This window comes from Falco punctatus (assembly GCF_963210335.1).
Source record: "Falco punctatus genome assembly, chromosome: Z".
NCBI classification, from domain to species: Eukaryota; Metazoa; Chordata; class Aves; order Falconiformes; family Falconidae; genus Falco; species Falco punctatus.
The window spans coordinates 25,886,005-25,911,653 of record NC_137586.1 but is presented as its reverse complement, the minus strand read 5'-3'; the positions used below and the strand labels follow the sequence as shown (position 1 = coordinate 25,911,653).

Sequence of the window (25,649 nt, the reverse complement as noted above, 5' to 3'; positions counted from 1 at the left end):
GTGGAATCTGACACTGTGAAAAGGTATCAGTAAGAACATCAGATCCTCACAGCATTCAGAGAGAATAAAATTCAGTTCCTAAATGCAAAAATCTTTTGGTCATTTTAAGCTAACCAACCATCTTAAAATATCACTAAAACTTTCTTCCTCTTTAGATGTATTTTTGACAGTCAGATACTTTACCTCAAGTTATACTTTCACATCACCAGCTAAGCCTATTCAATTACTGCCTTTTGCTACACAACATTGCTATATACTAAGTACATAAATAACATCTATTTTTCTAAACTAGATGAAGAAACACACTTCCCTCCATTTTGCTTACACTGCCAAACCCAGAAAGTCATAAGCTGATCCAAATTATAATATCTGAATTAAGGCTTTGATTTTAGAGATGTTGAGCTGCAAGGTTTTGCTTTTGCATACCAGGCTGACAGAAAGGAACAGCTGCAAAGTTCAAATTCAAGTCAATCACAAGCGACGTAGGAGAGACTTGCAAGTATCTTCAGAACAACGTTATGGCCATCCTTCATGCTTCCCTTAAGGTCTGACTGAAGACGGGGACTCAGACTAAACCCTACAGTTCAGTTTTTGTCCTTCCCAGCCTGGTTCTGTCAGCTCGAGAGTGAGAATACATCATTTTCAGATAAGTGGCTTTTAGCTTGGCTTAAACAAACAGGCCACACAGACTGCTGAAACAGTCCCAATTTATAAAATAAATCCAGACACAATTAGACATTTTCTTCTAAAGCTTGCTACAGTCCAAAGCACAGCTACACAGAGGAGTTTCTGAACCTTGTTTACAATACACAAGCTCGAGCATCTCATAACCCAAAATGTGCATATCTTGGAAGCCAGGGTTCTGCTTTCTCTGAAACATTGTTCATTAGCAGTTATAAACACTATGAAAATGCTCTGAACTGTGAGAGTGTAAGTGGCTCCTATTTATGTTGATGTTTGCAGACTAATTATTTAAAACAAACAGAAAGAGGCTTACACACCAGGACTCAACTACCTCAACTGACCCCCGCCCAGGTCAACATGAGCTTCCACTTTATGCACTTCCATCCTTACGTGTTACTGGATAAGCAAGCTAGCCTACTGTGAGCTCACCCTGCCTGGCAGTGAGGCAGCCACCAAACCACATAGGCAGGAGGGACAACACTTCAACAATGTGAGATGAGCATCAGAGATTATTCATTTTCCGCATGATGATAAATGGAGTAAAAAATCTCCCCCTCCTGCTTGGTCCCCCCAGGAGCTGCTGCTCAGGAGGAGAAGGCAGGCTCCTGCCAACTTCCATGCAGTCTTCAAAGCAGCAGACCACACACTGAGCAGCATTTCTCAGGAGACACCACCGTGAACACCAATTCACCTTGCTGAACATGCACCTCTGCATTTCTGTCCACACACACTTGTAGGTGACTCACAAATGTAGGAAAAGGTATGTTTGTCACATTCTCCTGTCACAAATGAACAGGTACAACAATTACTACTTAAGGAAAGACAAGTTGTCCTAAAAGGTTTGGAGTATGCTTTCTCTGCAGACCACGAGGAACTCTGCTGGCACTGGTTCCTGATAAGCACTGCATACTCACCACAGGAAGCACCTTGACCAAGAACTGGGAAGGACACTTGGCTACTTCAGTGTCTCTCTGTTTTGTTTTTTAAATGCAACACATTTCAAAGTCATAAAAAATATTCAGGGTCAAATAACAAACCAGGAGAAAGTGCTTTAGAAGTGAACTGGTTGCATAGCTTCAGACAAACAGCAGAGAACAAGCAAAGAATTCCCTCCCCCCCACCTACCTTCGGATTTTCACCAAATTATTGCCTACTGAAACAACACTCCAGAGCAGAGATTTTTACTTGAAGAACAAAAAGCAAAGCTTTGATTAGTCATCACTTGTGAATTAAAGGAGAGCAAACATTTGCATATCTCATAAATATTTAACTGTGATAAACCTGCACAGGCATATTAATGAGTGCATTATTGTGACAGGCTGTTGAAAACAGGCCATACTCTATTCATAGACAGATGCATTTCGCTGGTAATAGAAGGAATGTAGACTTACAACGCATCATGTCTTGTTCTTGTTGGCACAATATAAGATGTGAAAAATAACTAAAAGCAGAACAGTTAAAACTCACTGGAGTATCCTTGCCTTTCATCTGAATTATGCCCTATTTACTTCAGCTTTTTCCTCTATCAAAGGCAGAACCTGTAGATGTAAAATCTTAAACTATCACTCGCATGCCCAAATTCTATGTAAGCCAACAGGTAAAAAATAAACAAACAAACAAGGGAAAAAAAATGCTGTCAGTGACTGATGCTCTCCTATGGCTGCACTTGAGATGGTTGTTCCATCCCATCTTGCAAGTGGGCTTCTTCCTATCCTGCTATGGAAAATGTCATCTAATTACAGGTGGATTTGTTCCTAGAATATATCACTGTAAAAGAAATGAATATAAAACTTATTTCCAACTTTTTTTTTTTTTTAAAAAAAAGCAGTTGAAATGTACTATTCTCTTTCTGACCTCATTAAAAGCTGTGGCAAAACTCCCACTGACTTTAATGGGGCCAATACATCACTGAAATATCACTAGAAGACTGAGACTTTCCAAATTTTTAGACCAGCTGCAGGGGAGGTTTAAACACAGGATTCATTTCCCTCTTCCTTCATCCAGACAAAACTTTGCTTATTGCCCCCCCACTAAGAGCACATCAAGCTAACTCAGATTTCCAGCATCTCCCCTGAACCACAAATTCTCAAGCAGGAGATTTGTTCCATTGCTCCCTATTTATTGACTTAGAGAATTCCTTAAATCTACAGTCATTACGTTGTGTTTTGAAAACTTACTCAAGATCTTTTGCAATTCCAAAATTTATTAAAACCTATGAGGCTCAGGAAGGCTAATGTGTAGCATTTCTATTGTTGCTATCTCAAGAGAAAATTACACATCACATAAAAAATCATCACTAAGGGAGCAATCTTGGCTACAATTAGTGATAGCCTAACTGCTCAGGAATTTACCAGCTGGGAGCGGAATTGAGAATTTCCTTTCCTACTTGATTCCCCACTAGCTCACTGAAGTCTCAGTCTTCAAGAGTCTCATCTGAAGCCCCCTTTCTTGGTCACCTACAACATCCCATTAAGTGGACTCAAATAATTCATTGTACTGTGATTACTTCTTACAACTCTTAACTATGGCTTCTACAGAACTTTGGTGGGGGAGAAAGGGTGGTCAGGAGGAAAATGGGACGTCAGAAGGAAAGTACTACTAATATTTGGTAGCAAACAAATCCTTGGTATTTTTATAGTAAGGATTTTTACTTTAAAAGGAAGCTAGGGTTTGGCTGTCTAAATAGTTAATAGTGGGTGTATGAGCTAGCTAGAGTGTCAGCCCCAAAAAACTTGGAATCCGTGCTTGTTGTAAAAAGCAATTCAGTCCCATGAGTTCATCATGACAGATTTGGAACTACTGTTAATAATTTATGAATATTGTATTAAGATATTTATTATACTAATATATTGGCTATTGTTTAATATGAGGCTGGTGAGAAAAACAGGCAGGAAAGGAAAGAATGACTCAGTTATGCCACTTCTCAGCAAACTCTGGAGAACTGCTTACTAAAAAGACAATACTGAGAAAGGAAAAGCCTCGCAAACAGCAGATCAAAGATGTGAGGACTGTTTCGAAAGGAACAGTCTCTCAAATCAAAGGGAAGAGAAGGGAAGAGAAGCTGTTTTGGACAAACAGCCTTCAGAAAAAGGCACTTACTGGAGATGCCTGTTGAAGTTAGGCCAACAAGGGACACCATATTGGGCCCCTCATTTGCCTTTAGGCAAAGCAGACACCGCTGCAAACAGCCTTCGTTCTTTCTATGAAGGAAACTGCTTCAGTTAACTCTTGAAGGGAAACCACGTGCGTTCACATTTGTGGCTGCATTAGTTAGCACAGCAATCACAAAGGTTATAGATCTCCAGCCTGTCTGAATGGCCCTGGGTGCGTCATTCCTCTGCTGAGACCAGACCCAAGGCTGTAGACCTGAGGACTGCCCTTTGCAAGCAGGAAGGACCCAGAGGTGTTTGCACTGTTACTCACTGCATATGCCAGTAAAAAATCTTCCCAGTCCTTCCAGAAAGCTACCAGTTAGCAAGTCACCTCCACAGGCATTGACTGTTCCCCAGACTCGTGATGTGTAATGTTCTCGCGGAAAGGATGGGCTTTTGGCAGAACAGGATGCACTTTGGATCTGGGCCATACAGCTCAAGCAAACTACCTGGCTATGAAACCAATGACAGATAAGATGGAGAACCTATCATGTTTCAAATTGCATGTACCCATTTATGTTCCTCGTGTTTCAAACTGAAAGTGAAATTCCTTCAAAAATAATCAATACAGATGAGCAGCTCAGCACACTAAAGCATACAAATGTGTGTACGTGATAGGAACACCTTCACTGAGCACACACTGACTTTTCATTCTACTGGAGACGAGGAGAACCAGTAGTGACTCAGGTAACCGAAAAGGGTCATGATGGATCAGAGCTGTCATATTTCCGTACTGGAAAGGCAAGTAGACATCTGAAATATCTGGGCACCACACACAACAGCAAACTTGAAAAAAGTGCCTGCAAATCCTTTCATCTAGTCTGGAAAAATGCAAAGTACTCAGAGAAAAAGAGACATACAGTATCTTTGTGAACATCTACTGAATGTGAGCTTTAACTGTTATTAATGGCTAAACTTTTAACCATGGCCAAGACAGAACTGAAACGAGATGTTTCTGATACTGCATATTTCATTAATTAATAATGACAGGAATGTTGTGTGCAGTTGGGATCTCTAGACTTTAAAATGGAAGCTCACTGCAAACAGCTCAGAAAAATCTGAACTAGTGATTCAAATTCTGGAAACCCCATTTTAGAGCAAGAAACAAAAACCCGATGATTTATTTTAGCAACTGGATTTAATTCTAAAGCCAAGACTGGACATACTTCTACAAGCTGAGCCATGTACAAAATTCTGGCTTGTTTTATGCATTTTGACTTGCTAGACTGGGTATTAGTAACAGTCCTCTTCTGTCTTTAAAATGTATACGACTGTGAAAATGAATAACTAATAAAAAATTTTAAAAGCTGACAAGAGCTAGAGGGAAAAACAATCTTTACCTTTCTCAGATTCACTTCCTCTGAAAATGCTCTATCACCTCTCTGTCACTGATGTCCTGTGGTTAGTGTCACAGCAGCACTTAATGGTGCAAACTAAAACTGAACATGTGTGGATATACGCATATAGGTAAGGTAGTGCTACACCTTCCTGCTATACATAGGAAAAATTAAAGGAAGAAGGCATTATTAATCATCCCAGTTTTCCGGAGATGTTCCTGAGTCATAAAACAAAGTCTATAGCAATACTGGGAACTGAACATGAATGCTGCCAATGCCAATCCTAAAACTTTGGGTGTTTGATACACCCCTCAGTGTCATGCACTGTGTCATCCACTTCTCTTGTCATCCTTCAAACACAAACCTCAGCTATTCCTCTATCACTGTTTATCACCAGCCCTGACACACTGCCTGCAAAGCTACTCCTCCTCCATCAAGTATGACCATGGAAAAATGATACTAAATGAAATCATCCTATCTCCAACAGGAACTTTTGATTTTCTTGGTCACAGAGAAACAGTTTTGTTATTAAACTGTAAATTTTTTTCCTACTACACTGTTAAAATAGATAATTTCCATAGCAACATGCCACAACAGCTTGTCCATCATTATCAGGAAATACAAATTCATCTGCAAAGAAACAAATTTACCTCTACAACTACCCTTCTCAACCTGCTTCAGAGAAGAACATAACTTCAGTCAGAACATCCCCTATAGGGCATGATTCTGCCCACATGTGTATCTTATCAAAGAGAACAAAGCTACAGGGCAATGGCAGATATTCAACAGGTCCCTCAAGGTTACAGGTAACAGACTTATTTCAGGACAGCCAGCCTTTTTATGTATTGGGTTGGTGAGTTTTCTTTTTAAAGCTTTCACTGGCATTAATCCTTTTGAAAGCAAATGCAATCTAAAAACTACCGTAAATTTGGCATGTGGTTGTAGTGCAAAGTTCTTGATTATGTCTTCCCCACTCGAAAATGCAAATAAATAAACCTGCAGAGCTGCAGATCTCCCAATGCCTGAAAAGTCATGTACTATTAAGAAAAAATCCCTGCATACTACCAGCTTGAAGAAAATTTGTCTGCTTTGTAAGTTTCAAACATTCAATTGGATTCTGAAAATTATCTTTAAAGATAAGATTGCGTACTAGATTTTCTTGCTGCATTTCAAGCTCTATATAAATACAGAGCTTCAGTGCAAAATTAAAAGTACAGTGTACATACACAGCACAAGAAACACTTTCATTAACTGTTCATCATGCAACTTGCTGTTTCAAATCCAATCTATACAGTGCACTGCATTTTGTAAATTGAGAATGGCAATCCTTAGCATGAGTTGGTTCTTTAAAAGACATGGTTGCAAATTATAAATTTTATCTTCCACTTCCTAATAAATACCCTCTAGAAAATCAGCTCATTTAATCAGGAACAAAATTAAGCAGATATGAATAAATCATTAACAGCATTTATAAAATGGAAAGAAAATATGGTAATACAGACCAGACATTTAAACATTTATCAGAATTTTACTCAGAAACTTATCTCATGAATCCACAAAGGCCATTCAGTATCACAGCACAGCTGTGCACAGTGCCAACATTTGCATATATTCCAGTTCACAGTATTCTCCTCAAACACATATCTCAGTTGTGTTCTGAACAAACTTCCAAGACACGTAGCTGCACATTTATCTCTGTCTCAGGTGGGTAGAACATGCTCTTCTACCAATCCTTGCCTATTTGTTTATGTTAAGACTGTAGAATTAATAGTTCAGATAAAGCAATCCAATCATCAAAACCATTTGAGCCTAAAATGGAATGTAATGACCAAAACAATATTTTCTCAGTTTTTGTCTTTTTCAAGATGCTTAGCTCTATGTTCTCTTGCTGTTGAGTAAAAAAGTTATAAGATTAGCCCAAAGCATCAAGGGAGAGAAAAGAAAGAAAAAATAAAAATAGACTACTTAAACACATGCATGTTGAGAGCAAAAGGCCAATGCTATAATATCTGCAGCTGGTTTCCTTTGCCAGCAGGGTTTTGTTTTGTTTTTAATGAAGCACTGCTTAATGTACTGAAATGCCTTCCAATGATTGCTGCTCATTACTAAGCTTCAGATTTCTGATAATGCCTAAAATCTTGCTATTTGACACAGTTACAAGTTTTATCTTGTGTGCGTGTATATATATATATATATATATATATATATTACAAAAACTTGGAAACATTGTCTCCTTGCAAAACAACTTTCCATTCTTCCTGCCTAAAGACTGAATCAGGAGATTTATCTATTTTTCATTATAGCAGGAAAAAGATTAGGGGACACCAGAGATCTTATTTTATTTAGTTAACCAGTAAAAATACCTACATAAAAAGCTGAACTTCAAAAACTATCATCTTAAAGCATTAAGAAAAAAAATGTTACAAATTCAACAATCCACTGAATAAATCAAAATGGAAACAAAGCAGCTTCAATGCACATCCAGACCCCTGCCAGCCTCCACGCACTGTTGGATGAGTAGTGTCTGCAACACACGCAGATATCATCAGCTTGGCACCTACTGTGACAAAATGGCACATCAGGCTCTCCTTGCGTGTCTGTATGACAAGGAATACAATTCTACATGAAATTGGACATAACATTAATTAATCTGTGTTCAGTGAATGCCATCTTCAAAAAAGTAAGGAGTTATTTCTTTCAGGGTGTTGTTTTTCTTTTAAACTTTAATTCATTGTCTACAGTAAGAGTTGACAGATCAGTTTGGTGTTTTATATAGGATAAATTCCAAAAATACACCGGTTGGTGTACATTACACTTTCTGCACTAGGGTAAAACAGAGCTTTCAAAGTTAAAAAACAAAACACAAACAGGTTGAACCAACCATTTCAGCCCTTGCTCCTGGAATCATTTTCATCTGTGTATTCTCTGAGTTGTCAAGATTGCACAAGAGTAAAATAATAGAAGCTCTCAAAGCTTTTTGCTGGACCCTGGTCCATTTGTAGCACAGCCAAAAGATGCCAAAAGATTTAACTGGACAGACTCATTTGGATAATGATTTCATCTGAATTGAAACTGTGAAAATACCAAGTGACCTGAGATGATGTAACTGCTGTTGCAAAATCTAGATTCTTCTGTCGCTCTCCTAGAAAGAGGGGTTTGTTGGAAGACAGAGATGAGAGACTTAAAGCAGATGCTCCTGGGGATGCACCCAGAGGCTGGTTGGTACACATGCACAGCTAGGTCAGAGCTGTCGGCAGTGCTGCAGCAGCCTCTTGGCAGCTGTGCTCTCCCAGCTGCAATTGGTGCCCTGTGCCCTTACTGGTTCTGTCCTTGTAGGGCCAAGATCCACCTCGATTGCTCACCTTTTTATTTGGAAATACTTGCCATGTACCAGGCTTTCACAGCGAAACTGTTGCCACTGGCTTTGTTACTGGTGGCATCTGCACTGCTGGTGATGCCTGCACTGGTATTGAGTCTTTTGGTAGCAATATTTTAAGATGTTGTCTGAGTAGCTCTGGATAGAGCACTAGAAAACACAACTTAAACTTTACCAAAATAGACAGGTTTATTATCCCTGGACTGGAAGAGACCTAATACAGATTGCTGCAGGAGATGAATGGCAATTGTGTTTGTGTTTAAAGACTGTGCCACTGACTACAAGAACACACAAGTTTGTTTACTGCACATGTTATTCCCAAGAAAGGAAAGAATTACTTTGTTCCTTTTCCACTACAACCAAAATCTGCTATCCTATTCAGGGAAGGGAATATAAAAGGCAGAAGATATTGAGCAAGTGATCCCTGTTTTTCTCAGTAGGGTGCTGCTAAACAGTTATTTTTGAATGGTTTCAAAACCAAGCTTAGGGTAATTCCTGCCTTCTAAGCAATTTCTGTATTTGTTCATCATGATCATAAGGGCATGACTCTGCAGTGTGATGTAAGACTTCTATGAGTCCTAGCAGCTGTACTGAACTCCCGAATGCTTTTTCAAAATACATAGTTATTAAGAACATCAGTACTTAAGGGGTTAACATAAAATGTTCAGCAACATTCTAAAGCATTTTTTAAAGTTTGAGAAGAGTCTGTTTACCTAGGACATACCCAGTATCTTGTCTTCCAACTGCAGGCTGAAATAAGAAACTGCAGGAATTATGCAGCATCGTAGCTTCACAGCAACATTGCACTCAACTGCCATATGCTGGAGAGAAATACTGCTTACAGCACAGGAGTAGCTGTGATTCTCTTTGTTATTCCACAGACAGTGTCTTGTACACATGAGGTCTTAAAAGTATTTAAACCGGCAATGAAATATGCTGCAAGAAGAACAAGAATGCATATAGCTCCTTTCCTCCAATGTGGAAAAACTTGTATGTACTAGATTTTGGTTTCTTTATGAGCTGTTACAATAAGATTGTATAAAAGGGTACTTGGCAAGTTGGTGGGTTTGTAGAAAAAAAACCCAAACAAACATGACAGGTTAGCTTAGATTAGGTGTGTGTCTGAAATGTAAAACTAACCTGAAATGTAAAACTAACATGCTGGTCACAGTTACACCTAGTAAAACAATCCTCTCCCTTGTTTGAAAACTCATATTTATGTTTAAGGATTGCTTTTTTTTTTTTTTTTTTACAGGAAGCTATAAAAAGAAACAATAAGCAGAAAGTACTTAAACCACAAGCAAATGCAAGGAAGAGATAAGGTGAAATACTAAAAATAAATCTGGAGCAGCTGCGAGTTAGTGAGGAAGGAAAGTAACAGTAAAACATCCATGTCTTTATGCAAATATGGTTAAGAAAAATAAAGAAATAGGAATCAGCTGGTGAGAGGAAGAGTGTGGTGGAACAAAGCACACTATGGGAATGCAAACATATGCCGTTACAATAACCTGTGCAGGAAAACTGTACACGTAAGAGAAGGTCAATGCACTACTACTGTACTCAAAGACAATGAGAGCGTGGTAAAATATGAAAGGGAACAACAGAAATTATGGACATTCAGTTGCACCTGTGTGGAGACTGATGTACTCATTCATGCTCCAAAAGCCTGGTTGCTGATGGCCAACTCTGAAAGCCTGCGACATTTTCTAAGGAAACCCAGCAGTGCAGCTTAGCAGCACCACAGCTTCTTGACAAAATGGGAGAAAAATAAGGTCTACGTGACCCGGGGCACGTTTGACCAAGGTGTCCTCGCTTCACGTGCCTCCGAGCTGCAGATGCTTTATACCACTCACCTGTACAAAAACTGGCATAACCAGAAGTCTTACAATACAAATGTTAAACGATGACTTAAGAAAGCTGATAACCAAATTTTACAAGAAGCTGTAGAACAATGGCAGATAATTGGAACATATGCAAAATAATGGTCAGTGATGGCATAACTTTTGAAAACTCTGGGGGGATTTGTAAAGAGAAGTCTAATACAGAAGACTGGAATTTATGAAACACAGCAGTAACCTTTCTACGTTGAAGAATGCAGTGAAGGGGTGTAATCAACCCAGGCTCAAGTAAGACCAAGAAACAGGACACCTATGAACTCTTGTAAGCAATTCCTTTAAATCCAGGAAGAGCATGAGATTATGTAAATAAGTCTAACTGTTCCACAGTGTGTTCATTTAGAATGACAGGCAAAACCCCAATGCTTAATCGGGAGGAAAAGATCAAGAAGGGTCTTGGGACAAGAAGGCAGTTATCCCTCCATGCAACTGAAACTATGTTTTATCTCCTGAAAACACCAAGAGGACATGCACAGAAGAATGCTGGTGAAGACAACTTGGGTTGGGCTAAAACCAGACACATCCCTTTATCAGACCCCAAACGACCCAGTTTCTTAAGGGTACACTACCACTGAAACTCTTTTAACTGAGGGAGCAAAATATTCAAGAGTTCAACATAGCTGTCAGGATTCATGTAAGTTTTACATCACACTGCAAAGTCATATGCTTATGACCATGATGGGCAAATATGAATTGCTTAGAAGGGAGGAATTACTCTAAGCTTGGTTTTGAAGCAGTTCAAAAATAAATGTTTAGCAGCACCCTACTGAGAAAAACAAGGATGACTTGTCCATTTTCTCTTCTGCTTTCTGAGACAGCAGATGAAAAAAAGCATTTGTTTAGGTTTGTTGGTACTGTACTTACATGGTAGTTAATCACTGAAGAACAAGCAAAGCCTTTGTAAGACAAATGAAGCACGGAAACAATTAACACAGGAAAAAAAATTTTTAACCTTTTTTCCCTCCCTGCCTTGGTAGACATAAGCCACATCTGCATCAATAGTGAAAAAAAGAGGACACTGCAGCACTTCCATTACTGCACCTTTCTTAAAAGCACCTACGCTGATTTTAAAAATGTACTATAAACACAGTTGATTAAGTAAGACAGCGTATAAATGAGCTATCTTTTAAAAATATATTTATCTCAATAAAATTAAGCATCAGCATACAGCAGATTTTTTAGTGTGACAATACTACACATATACCTAAATTAATTCAAAGTTATACTCTACCACAGTATCTCAGGGACATTGTTAGTCCAATACTGATTAACATGTTATGCATGCTATCAGACAGACCCGCTGTAAAAACCAGACAGAGAGAAAATAAAGAACACAACCCACCCAACTTTTCCCCCCCCAGCCATGAAAGCAAGAAACTGAAACCCATTTGATTCCAACAACAAAATCCAGGCAATGCCCACTGGGGAGGCACGATAGTGGTGTGTGTTTTGTTTTATTTTGAAAAGATTTGCTAGATACATTCTGCAGTAACTTGTCATGCACAACATTATTTAGCTCCTAGTTAAAATAAAATTGTGGCTTAAAGCACAAACAAATACAGACTATGACACTGATCTTTCAGTTGGTAAAATGCTTTCATGTACCCACCAGAATACTAAGACACAAATCCCTTTGGTTAGTGACATTGTTTGAATTTGGTTCCCAGAAGAAACTAATACACAACATTAAGACTGTAGATATATCAGACTTCTCAACTACAGAAAAACTTTTGAAATGGTAAATGCAGAGATTTTTTTTTCCTGAGCAGAAAGATTTCATAGGATAAACTTAGAAATGCTCAGTATCATTAAAAAATTCTTACTTCATTGCCAACAGTTTATGAACTCATCGTTTCCATGAGGCTTGCCTTGCTATTTGATTGCAGGAATACAAGCTTCTTTTGAGCATTAACATGCATCTACAATTGTAATCTTAGAAACAAAACAACAAACTGACTCAGTTACTATGTTTCACTTAGATCAGCTAGTATTCAGGAAGTGAGACTCTTGATTACTAATCACCTAAGAAACCCTTGAAATGATAAGTGACCTTTCAAAAGTTCAGGAGAATAAACATGTATCATGAAATCACTGGGAAACAGCTCCTCAAAACAGGTAATGGAGAAACTTAGTAGAGGGTGAATGTATCCCTGCATGTCTGTCACATCCTGAACTTAATGTTTTGAACCTGTGAAAGCTGAACACCAGTCCCCTCCAAAAAACAGGCGTGCTTGTTTTTCCCTCTTCACAATTAAAACTGATGCTTACATTATATTCATATTGCCCATATATGTGCTGTAACACTGGAAGACTACCTACGCCAAAAAATTCTTGTGCTGTGTTGCAATACTGTGAGCTGAGACAGTGGTTTACACTAAGTCCACCAAGCAGTTAACAAGGTACAATTTAGGGGCTTTCCAAGACTGCATTTCAAAAAAGCAGACATCTGAAGAGATAATGAAAAAAATGCAGTAAGCTTAAAGTGACTAAATCAAAGGTAACCCTTACAACCTCTCTCTATGGCAGACACGATCTTCAGTACAGGAATTCAACAGGCATCTAATTGGAATAGAAGTCAGTAACTGGACCTACTTATAGCACTTATTTATCATAAACTTGATCAATTTGAAGCCTTGGTATGTATCAAGGACTACAAATCAACTGACACTGATGAGATTAAATGAGGAAAAGGACAAATACAGTAACAGGATATTGATGCATTTTAGAACAGCTCTGCTGCTTTCTCAGCCAGAAATGGTACATAAGAAGGAGATAATCTTTTGCTCTATCTTAAGAACGTACATATTTGCTCAGATGTCCAGAAAATTGCAGACAAACAGATCTGGAATGTTTCTTGTAAGAAAAAATAAAAAGTGGGGCAGGAGGGAAGGAAAGGACCAGACCAAGTTACTTTAAAACTGTCCCATTCTCCCCTTCTCCATCAGGAGATGATGAAGTTTTGTTTTTATTTTTAATAAACAACTGAAGCATCCAGGAATCTGGACATAACAGCAGAACATAATAGCAGTAACACAGAACACTACTAGTTACTTCTTGAAAGTACAACATAGAATAGCTTGAAATCAAAAGAAGACAGTATTCAATGACAGTAAGTAACGAGAAAGAGAAATCAAGTCTATAAATACAGAGTGAAGAACAGCTAGCAGTACTATAGAAAAGGATCCAACTGTAAAACGGGTTGCAACTGAGTAGGAGTCAGAAGAATAACAAGACGACAAAAGCAAAACTAAAAAAATAGAAGCTGAATTAGAATTCAGGGATGTGTCTGTACTCTTACCAGGACACAGAAGGCAATTATTCCAGGCACTTTCAATGCATCCAGCTTTTTGCTTTAGCAAAAGATGTAGATGAGACAAGAGAGTCCAGAGAACAGCATGGAATGGCCAGAGATCTTAAAAATGTGACGCATGAGGGAAGACGCAAGGAGCCTTAATTCATATGAAAGAGTAGATCTATAATATGGTATTAACTGAGGTAAGTAATACAACCAGGATCCTAGAAAAAGGGTTTACAGCAGTATATAAACCCTTAATAGATGGATGTTTTATCCACAAAATAATTCTGTCCTTAAATATGAGACAGAAGTTAATTAGGGTACTTGTAAAAAACAACTGCACTGCTGAATGGAGTCACCAGAAAACAGAAAAAAATCCTGTGTGGATTTAACATTCAAAAATCTGTATACAGACCTTCTCTACCTTTCTCCCAGTTTCAGGTTTCAGCAAAAGCTATGAAACAGCTGTGGCTGGGTTAAGCTCGCATGGCTGGGAAGAAGTGCAGTAAGAATTTCAGGGTGATGTGAAAAGAGTTTTCTTTTGTGGTGCAATCAGTCAAACTTTAGATTCATGCCTTTCACATGGCTGGTCTATAAACTCTAGGACAATAAATCAACCAAATCAAAACAGGATGTATAGGGCAGTCATTACATTTCTAGAGCACCTCCTCCAGGATGCAGACACAAGACACCCAAGGGTTTTTGCAGTAACTTCCAGCCCAGGTGATACACGCACTCAAAACGGTCCAGAACAAATTATAAAACTAAATCCCATAACACAATCTGCTGCTTGGCTTTCTGGTGGTATTAGCAGCATCTTGCAGGAACCCACAAGAAAATTTTCATACGCCATCACAACCCAAGGATATTCTTCCTGAAGTTTTAGTTATGCTTGAACAGCTAAGGCTGCAGAAAGTAACCATGTAAGCATTAGAAAAAAATTCAGCTGACAGTTGTGGGAGAATTTCGAGATGGATAAGAGCTTCCCCTGGAATTAAAGTTGTTGCAGTTCAGCCTAAAACAGACCTCCAGCACAGGTTCCTTTTGTCCACCAAAAATGTTAAGTTCTGCCTTATTAGAGAGACTGTTCAACACCTTCACTTTTAAAACACATTTTCATTGCTTACAACTTTACTGAAATAGCAGTTTGGGCTGCAACTTTCCACACCAGATGCCTGCCTGAGGCTGACTTTTTTTGCACAACTTTCAGTCAAAGAGTTCAGATGTGACATCTTCAGATGTGACACTGAAAGGTGCACGTCTACCCTGATTTGGCAGTTGGAAGCCTTTCCTAAGTTTGGCTAGTGACTCAAACCTTCACAAACTGCACCCTTACTTTGCACACCTTTCCCTCAAGCTGAAGCCCTGATCAGAACAGCAGAGCAGAGTCATCATCCTCAGGGGACAACATGTGCTTTCAATCAGCTGTGTACCATGACAGAGCACAGCTGGAATCAGAGCTGAAGACAGGGCGTGATTTTCTCTCTCCTGCCAGCGACCAGGCTATGCAGAGGGCCAGGCTGGGCACCGCTTTGGAAGGAAACAGTGAAAGAGCTTTAAAAACTAAACCCGAAAAACCAACCCACCAAACACACACAAACAACAACAACCGCCACCACACCATGGCTGAAGACAGGATGGGCTGAAGGAATGAAGTGAGCTACAAGAAGATGGAGAGTCTGGATCAGGGAGACAGGATTCACTGATGAAAAACCAGATAGGGTCTGTCCAGGGGCGCACCCCAACAAGCTTACTCAGGGAGAGCAACTGGGTGTTAACAGTAAGATGCAAAAAGCACCTGGAAGTGTACAGAATTTATTTCACACAAGCAACATCAAATCTGACATTTCCTACCTTTTAAAACTCTGCATGACAGCATTCTTAACACTCTCCTTCTCTGCATCTGAAATGCTACTTTAAAATGTCCACAAGCACTATTGTGAAGAGTGAACTTAGATGCTATAGCTGAGCTACCCAGGCAGGGACTCCTTGAGAGGCTAAACCTGACCTTTTTCTTCCCACCCTCAGATACATTTTCCTTCCATTTCCCTTGACCACTCTGGTGGCCACTGGATCCCTCCATGGGGTGACTGAATCCACCAACCTAGCAAAAGTTAACCCAGAAGAGAAAAGTGGAGGAAAGAAAATTCAGGAAACAACCACATAGGCTTCCTTTCAGCAAGCAAGTTGAACTGGCTCCCAGGGAAGATGAGAAGCACTCTACCTGGCAGTACGAAGGGGGCAGGACCACACAACAGAGAGTAGGTGAGGAGCAGAGCAAGACCTCCCCCTTCTCAGATAATGGACCTCAGCATCACAAGTTGAAGGATTATTTATTACAAAAATCACAGCGTGACATAGCAAAGCTTTAGAAGCAAGAACACTGTTGGCCTACCTAAAGCAAATCCGTTATCTCTGTTTATAGACAAGCAATGTTTCACAATTGCTTAAAGCTCCCCACCAATTAGGGCCCCCAGAAACAGAAGCTTCTTCCAGAAAACATGACAAAACTATTGATACTTCTTCATTCACAGTCACAACTCTGGAGTCACATGCTGAAATCATTTCACTCCAGCGACGTTTCAGTGACTCACAGGCCAGAGTGCAGTATATTCCCCACAAACTCAGCTTTATTGTTTACCTCATATCTATGATACTTAAAAACAATGGTGCTTTATTTAGTCTCTCTTCTGTTCCTGTAGTTCAGTCACAGGGGTCCAATTGTACACAGTGGACACCCTGCCCACCTCAAGATTAAAACTAGAAAAATAATCTTTCTCTTTTCATTATAAAGTTCTTCCTCCTTTACTCATGTTACAATTGAACTTGTATTCAGACCCTACACTGCAGACAGTTTTGAAGAGTTTTCTACCCACTCTTTCCTAAACAAAAGCCTGCCAAACCCACTACAACACCAAACCCTGACAACTGTTGCAAAAATTACATTAAAACCTGTCTCAAAAAAGGGGTCAGTGATCCAGCTCCCAGTTGTACTACTTGCATTTGAAAAGAACTGCAGCAAGGTGGCCAAAGAAGGAGCACCTCTGTCTTTGGATGAAACAGCCCAGCCTTCATTTTGCTCTGACACTGAGCAGGAGGACTGCTGTGACCAGAGCCAGTGACCCTGGTGCTGGCCACATACCAGAAGCCTCCTGGTCTCACCAGCCCCAAAACAGCTGTTGGAGATCCCTAGTGCTGGGTGAGACCCACGCCCACCCCCCCAAAGTTTCAGAGAGACCTGGGGAGGGCAGATTCCCCCATGCCATGGGCTTGCTGCAAGGATGCTAAGTGTAAATGTGAAGTCACTGACCATCCTGGAGCATACAGTAAGGCATGCACAACTTAGCTTCCCAAATGGTTCCCGTAAGTTCAGTCCTTATTTCACCAACATATAGACCCGACTGTGGCCTCTCCCCCCTCCACGATCCTCCTGGACAGAGCTGGGTCTCAATCACAGACCTACAGCATGAAGTGTCCTGAAGCCAGGAAGGGATTGCCACACCACTCTCCAGCTACAGACTAGCACCATTCATCACACCAGCTGACAGATCAGACTTGTACACTACGGGAGAAAGGAAAAGCAACAAACCGCCACACACACACACTGAGCGGTCTGCAGCAAGAATGAAAGATTCTTGCATCATGTTCTTCTTACGCTGCTTTCAGGGCCTTTCTGGCCCGAACTCTCTTCCTGACCTCATCCACCATGACTATCCTCCAAGTCCCGTCTCAGAGCTCATTTCCTCAAGGGAGGTCAACAGTTATAAACTTCAGCTACACATGCATGTTAAAAAAACCCTATGCACAGGCTGTAAGCAAGCTCTCAAATGAGCTTCCAGTTGGTTTAGTCATCCAGTTCCAGCAATCTACTTTGTTTCAGCCTGTTGTTCTTATCAAGCCACTAGAGTTTTACTGCAGGATGCTTCCCAGGTGCAGAGCACTTTTGAAATCAGAACATCATAAATCCTGACATGGGATTAATGACAGGAGGCTTCTCTGGGCTCTTGGAAGGTAAAACATACTTGTTGAGAACCTCCACCTCTTTCTAGACTGTCAAGTGCTGAAGTGCTTTTATTGTTACATACATAATTGAAAGTACCTTTACTCTGTGTCATGTGGCTTCAGTATACTAATCCTAAATGCAAAATGTGCCCTCTCAGAGTTTTAAAGAATTATGTGAACACTTACATCTAAAAGTTCCAACTGCAATAAATATATAATTAAAAAAATCTAATAAATGTTGCAAGTGCACGTCATACGGAAAAACAAAGTACCTGTAAAGGGTAAGTGCACACTGGGAAGAAAGCAACAAGATTCAGTTTCCAGCAAATAATAAAAGTGTTAGCGAATTTATATTTTAAAAGAATAAATCACCTTTTTCCCTTCAGGAAGAGCTGATACTAACTTAAGTAATTCGGGTTTCAGATAGCAGATAGGAAAGAATTTCTCTGAGGGAGATGAAAGGATCTAGGTAACACTGTATATACAATTAGAATTCCCAAACGTTTGCATCACTGGCAGTGTCTGCGGGTGCTGGAGGAAAGATTAAACTTGATTAAATTGCAAACTGTACAAGTTTATTTACAGAGTCAGCAGTGAAACAGAGAGTAAAAATCTATTTGAAACAAAGCTATTACCAATTAATCTGTTGTGAGGTTTGGACATATCTGAAATCAGTTTCCCAATTATTTTCAATGTAAAACCCCATGGGTTTAATGTAAGCTGAGAAATAAATGAAGTCTAGTGAAAGTGTTAGATGGTGAAGCAAAGGGACAAGCAAAATTATTTCAGTCCAAGAGTCTGAAGTAGAGATTCCACTGCCTATTTGGCTAAAATACACAGTTCAGATGTGTTTGTCACATGTTTCTAATTCATGTAATGACCTATTCAACTCAACTGCCGTTTATTTTCAGCACTAATTACTCATTCGCACATGCATTTTGTCATGACAAGATTTTGCTAACATGGAAATATTTCCTGGATAGTTTGGAAGCCCTACTGTTTTCTAAGCCAGATGCCCAGAAGATTGATTCAAAAATTGAAAACCTATGAAATTACCTGCCCAACAATGTGTTCCAACAAAGAAACTGAAGGTTTGACAGGGAAGGGCATGGAGATTCAGCAGAACATTCCTTATAGTCTATTTTTTCCCTGAGACTGCCCAGGACCATCAGACAACCAGCTGTATTCCTGTTCTTCACGGAGGACCTGAATGTACTCGTTACTGGCAAAACAGGTTTCAACTCTAATCTAACAATATTGAATATAGACTTGAAAGATGTGTAAGAGTTTACTCGCAATTCCAGCAGAGACTAGATTTAACCTGTTCAACCTACTTCCCAGAATACTTTATAGGGAGCAGCCATTTTGTAGATTTCCAAGCTCTAAGAGAAAAACCTGAGGCAAACTTGGGTTTGACCCCCTTATTGCACCATGCCACCGAGATGAAAAAGTTGCTCCTGTTTCTAGAAGAGTTCAGACAGTCCAAAAGCAAGCATTTCTTTTCAGGAAACTGGGTTTAGAGGCATCATAAAAGATTGTCAAATTAACCAAAAATGTAGCTAAAAGAAAGGCTGCAACTTTTGAACAACAAAAGCCCCAAACAATTAAAATTACAAGTCAGAGCATGACATATTCCAGCCTTTGCTATTTTTTTTTTTTTTGTATTGTCTTGGTTTTTCTAGGCTTTTAAAATGTCATAAACTGCCTCTGTGCCAGAGAAGTTGCCTTTCCAACTCACAACTCTAAGTGCTGGTTTGTGTGAAATACATTGCTGAGTTAGCCTTCACCCCCCAGGTCTAATCATAAATTACACTGCCAGGCAGATTTTGTAAAAGCTTTTAGCACTGATTTAGCCAAGGAGATTGAAAAAAGATTGCTGAAATGGAAAAAACCCACAATTATTGATGGAATATTCTCTTACTTAAGCCATGCGTTAAGAAGTCCTCTAAAACAAATCCTGTTTCAGTCACCCAGGCAAAAGACAGAAGTCAGCCCTTCAGGGCCCTTCACAGTGTAATACAGGCTGAAGAATAATTTTCAAAAAAACTTTGAAAGCAATAAAGAAGCTTGTGAAAGGCAGAGCTAACTGGCAAGAAGTGATCACTGTGCATAGTGTATGACAACATGGGAAGTGCTCTGAGGTGGATTAAGCTGCCATCTGATGCCAAAAGTCCCAGGTTAGAAGGTCCAAAGACAGTAAGATCCTACCTGAATGTATATTTGGGATATTTTCACAGCCATTCACCTTAATCTCCTTAACAGAGGCCTCTGGCAGTAAAAGGAGAAGAAGTACAACAGCTTTCCTTGCTTTCTTTTTTGCAATCAACATGATTCACATAACAGCCTATAAGAATATGCTGCTTTTTAAATTCTCCTTACTTAATAAGCATATAAATATTCCTGGGGTTTGTGTGTATAGCAATGAACCTCTGTTTTGCAAGACTAAAGATTCTAGTGAGCTACATAAAAAAAACCAAAAAACCCACAAACAAACCAAACCAAAACCACCAAACACACAAAAAACTCTTGTTAGAGAACTCCTTTTGCTGAAGAATTCTTGCAAGTTGAATTTCAATGTTTCCAACGTCCTCATTCTGGAAAACACCATTCACAAAACTGAAAACAGCCATTGCTCTTTGGCTGCAGCCATCAGCTAGTGCTGACAAATATGTTTGAAACAGATCTGAAAATCATATTCAAAATGTACCCTTTTCAGTCAAGAGTTACTGCACTGCTTGCACACTTTTTCATTAGACCATACAGAGTATATATTCTCCCTAATCCCACACAAATAAAGTGATATATGAAAAATATGTACAGTAGTTTGAATAAAATTTCTTCTCTAGTGTAGTAAGTTGTATCCAGCTATTAAGACACATTACGTTTAACGTGAACTGAAAATAATCTTTTAATGGCTTTTGCTGCACAACATCAATCCACTTGGTTGGTTAGCTGTCCTTCAAGGGAAAAAAAAAAAAAAAAAAAAAGGAGGGATATCCTTAGATGTGGGTTGAATTGATTTTCCCGTTCCATTTCATTGGCATTTTAATTATAGTTTTCAATTTCTGTCTAAATAGCTTCTTTCTATAGATCTTTAATATTTGGGAAACAGAAATAGAAGGATACTTCTATTTACCTCCCCCGCCCCTGTCACTCACCTCTCCCCCACAAAGTGCAATCTACAGTCCTCATTTATGAATGTTGCTGGCATTACTGTAAGAGCAAGGGAAATCTCTTTGTATCTTTTTAGACAATCTTTTGGCAAGTTAAAGATAATTGCTTACACAAAAAGCTGGTGCCTGAAGTCATATTTCTCTTTTAAGTAGGAAGGATGCGAGGTTAATTTAAATTTTCCTTATGTTGTTTCATAAGTTGATGAAAATTGCATTTAAAGCCAAGAACTGAGTTCTGAGAACAGGAAGAACTTTGACATGTTCATCAAAACTTTTACATCGCCTCCTTCAACAGCTAGTATGAGAACTTCTTAACAGATAAAGAAAGCAGAAGAATGCAGGACCAGTTCACAGGTACTAAAAAAACAGACTATACAAGTCATCATACACTTCTGTAGGGGTGTATTTGACCATGGTCTACCAGTATAATCATAACATGGGCCACTGAACCACAATGGTAGCAAAAAAGTAGTTAGTGGATGTTCTTACCACTTTGTCTCAGATACTCAGCCTATCTGCCTCTCAACACATTTCTGTCACATATCCTTAGGAAGAAACAAGCTTCCACTGCAAGATGTCCTCTTCCAAAAAGATCCTGCATTAACTTTTAGAAAAACAGTGAAGTTTTGCAGTCTCTAAGCAAAGGTGCCAGTTCTTCATAATCATGTACTTTTTCCTCCAAACAAAAACTTTGCTGCTGCTGCTGGCTGACCCACTCTTTTGCAAAACTCATCACATGAGTGCTCTCAGTCTGGAATAACTGCAGAAGTTTACCCTGTCACTCAGCCTGTCCTGTTGGTCGTTCTTCCCCTTCACTGCTGAGATCTGTAACATTTAGCTATGGATGAAAGAAGCAGATGTCTCCAGTTTGGCTGGCATTGGAAGAACAAAGGAAAATGCTAACAAACTGGCAAGGAAAACAAGACAAATTGGTAAAATGTGACATGCTTTATTTGAAGATGGCAGAAAGCACAGTGGAAAAAAAAGCATGCAAGTGGATGCAGTAATGAAATATAGATACTAATGGCCTGGAAAAGATCATGCAGATAGCTCATGTACATGCGACATATAACCACCTAACTTTACAAAAACAAATTTTCAAATTTTTTAAAGAAATATAATCATTGTGATTCTATACAATCTCACAGAATAATGCTCTGCATAATCATTTTTCTTCTGCACAAATATTTACATTGTGTTAGTGGAAGAGTAACCCATAGTCTTCCCTCCCTGGATTAAAGCATCACCACCAAGTTACACAAGAAGTCATGGCTAACTGGAAACAGCTGCTAAGCCATGTGTATCTCTGTTGCTTTTTAATACCCACTAACAACTCAGAAGGATCATCTCTTACATCTGCTTCTCTTCTCTTCAACATCAAAGGCTTTATCAGACAGCTTGTAAGTTAAGTTGTCGTAGAAGCTAGGTCTCAACGAGAGGCACAGAAAACCATCCTGTAGTTGCTGCAGATGTTCCCCTCTTTATGTTTACTAATAACTGCCTGCTGAGTTTAACATTCTTGCAGCCAGTGTTTCCAGAGGTCTCCTCCAAAATTAATACAAACAACCAGGAAAAAGTGAGATGATCTGCAAATTTCTCTATCCTCACAACTTCTTCCCTGCAACCGTTGATATCCACAGAAGAATTCTACAAAACACAGATTTGCTCCCCTAACTCAAACACATACAAGAACAGCATACCCAATAGAAGTGTCGCAGAAGTCCCCATGTTGCCGCTTTCACATACCAGAGACAGCCCTTGATGCTCACCAGTAGTGGTCAAGCCACTGGGCTGCACTGCCTCCTCCCAGTGCCAAGCACTCTGTTCGTATGCTATCAGCATGTCAAACCAGGGAGCTATGGCCTGGCCTGACATTAATACCCATCACTTCAGTGGGGGCACTATCCATTAAGGTCTGACAGCACAAAATGAGATACAGAAACACACTAAAATTTAATGAAAATTCACCCCAACACAGACTTGACCAACATTTTTCTGGCCATTGTGTCCTACACTGCCCTTGAGCAAAATGCATCTACTTTATTTTCCAAAGAAGTTGTTTGAACAGGAAAGATAAACTAAGATACATAATTCACACATCCAAACTTTCAAATAATGTTTTATTATAAAAAGAAATGCTGCCAAGTCCTTTTATCAAATTTATCAAGTATCTTCCTGTTTCTATTGAAGAATGAATGCAGGCACCCTATTCTTACTAACACAAACAATTTAAACCATCCAACCAACACACACCCCACCCCCACATTGTACTGAGGAACCCAGCTTCAGTGGCTGCTGTATTTTATTCAAGGACTCAGACTGCTTCCAGCCAGCAACCCGCAACAATGAGTATGCATGCAGGCACTCATTTTTCAGTGACAATTTTATGAAGATGTACACACACAAAACAGGTTACATGCAGGCAGTATTTACAGCCTTACTTGCATCCCACCAGAAATTTTTCTTCTTCTTTAAACAAAGAACTACTGCTTTTCCTAATGGAATGAACATTTCTAAAGCTCTGGAAATCTAGCTGAAATTAGGCTATATAAATCAAATCACAGTAATGAAGCACACAGTTGACCCAGTTTTCTAACTAACATCGCAGGAAGGTTTTTTTGCAAGTATTTCTACCGATTTTTAGCATTAACCTACAATATATTTTTGTCTGCAGACAGCTACTTTCCCCTCCTGCAAAAAATATTGAATTCTGCTTCACAAAACTGAAAATAAAACCTAAAAAAACCCCACAAAACAAAAACCAACACAAAAATATGTAAGACAAAACAAAACAAAAAACCACCCATGCACTACACATAAATGCCATAGTCTATATGGGAAACAGAAAACATTCAAGCTTTCCTCCAAGTGCCAGCATCACAGGAGTTAAAAATAATCACTTCAAAGACAGACAAGACTTCCAAGACCTTGACTGAACACCAGTGAACTAGGGCACAACTCAGGGTTTTTAGCTGAATTGTGGACCAGCTACTTCCCTGTTGGTTGTTTCAGAGCAAAGAAATTTGACTCGTTTGCCCCAGTAATTCCATTCTTGTCAAAGTCTGTAGCACACATCTATGAAAAAAATACTGATTTTATAAAGCTTCAAGCTTTAAGGAAGTTTATGAAAAATTCTTCATCAGCTTGATACCAGGCAATGTCTGCTGGTAAATGGCAAGTTGAAACAACTGCAAAGTATTCTGGAGAACACTTCACACAATTTAGAAAAAGACTCAATGAAAACACATTTGAAAACAGTCTTGGCCCAATATCCTTTTCCAAAGAAGCATCATGTACTTGCTACTGACCAACATTCAAACCGTTGCTACAGAAGCTGAACCATCAGCCTCCCATCTATTCAGCACCTACTTTCCTTCCCTTTTTGAGCTAAAAGTCGTCTTTTAAAATACAAGTGGGATGGCATTAAGACTTAAAACCTGAGACAACAGACTGCCAATAACTGTTTCCTTGTTAATCCCGGGATGAGAAAAAACAACTAACCCATCACTCACTTTCAGTAAGAACCTCTTTTAACTTACAGATAAAGATTCAGGGTTCCCTCTCCAGACCTGCACCACCACAGAATAAAAGTTGTTACTTTCACTAAAGTGACAATAGTACCTACCCTCTTTTTAGAGAAAGAATTACATACTGTCCCTCAGACCTAAAATTAATGTCTGAGTACTAATTATTTTTTGTAACATGTACATATCAGCTTATAACAGTACAACAAAGAACTGCATGAAACAACTCCACATTTTAAGTTGACAGCTACAGGTAAACAAAACACTGTGCTAGAACACTGCACTGACAGAACCTACATAATTTACAGTCTCTACAACACTGCAAACTCCAAAGGATATTCCTACTATGGCTGAAAAGAAGCAGAAATTAAGCAATACTGAATGCTTTTCTCTGAATACCACTGCAGGAAGGCTTTCCACTCAGCAAAGAAAGGCTGGAATTTGGTCTTGATTCAGTACTATTCAATATGCTGCACACAACTTCCAAAATGTCTCTGTGATTTAGAGTCCCAAGTTTTTCTTTTTTCCTGCTGTAAAACCACAGCTCTCCTTAGCCTTTTGTACTTCAGAAAGGCCAGGTGACCTACTGAGGATTACTCTGTACCAAAAGCTGAGCTCCCTCTTGGAACAAAGGGGCACAATGCAATTCACCTTTTAAAAGGAGCAAGCAGGTAATTCTATCCAGCTACAGCTAGCGCTAGTGTTTATCTAGTACTACTGTTAACATTTGAGAAAGATGACAATAATTACCTGGGACAATGCCTCTTATGTTGTTAAAATTGTAAAGGCAGTATGTTACTCAGCATAGCTGCCATCATCCCTTACTGCGCAACTGTAAGCCATCATGCAGAAGTCAGCAAAATGCTTTAGCAACTGGAAAACTCAATTTAGATCTTTATTAGAAGATGATCAGAATAAAAGATCACAAACACTTGTGCAGTCATTTAATTAGAATATTACATCTTTTATGACAGTATGCACTTGATCACGCTTCAGCAAACATCAAACTCCATTCCATCACTATTTAAATAACTTTCCATGGCAAAAACATCTATTCTGTTATCATAACTTTAAATCAAATGATAAATGTTTTACTCAGACTTTGTTCCAGACCATGCCACAGAAACATCAGACTGTTGAAGCCTGTAGAGATAGATTTGAGTCTGACTAGCTCTTTGTCTTCTTAAGTCACAAATTTTACCCAAATGAAG

The 25,649-nt window shown here is 39.2% G+C and overlaps 1 protein-coding gene across 3 annotated transcripts in view; it reads right to left on the bottom strand.

Moving 5' to 3' along the window:
- LHFPL2 (LHFPL tetraspan subfamily member 2) overlaps positions 1 to 25,649 on the bottom strand; it is a 152,612-nt gene that overhangs the window by 23,080 nt on the left and 103,883 nt on the right. Inside the window, exon 1 of one of the 3 annotated variants that reach the window (XM_080370898.1) lies at positions 1 to 25,649. This exon is cut by the window's left edge and continues 3,388 nt beyond it. The exons of the other annotated variants lie outside the window; for them this stretch is intronic. The gene's annotated coding sequence lies outside the window, so the exon portion shown is untranslated. 3 annotated transcript variants of the gene reach the window in all.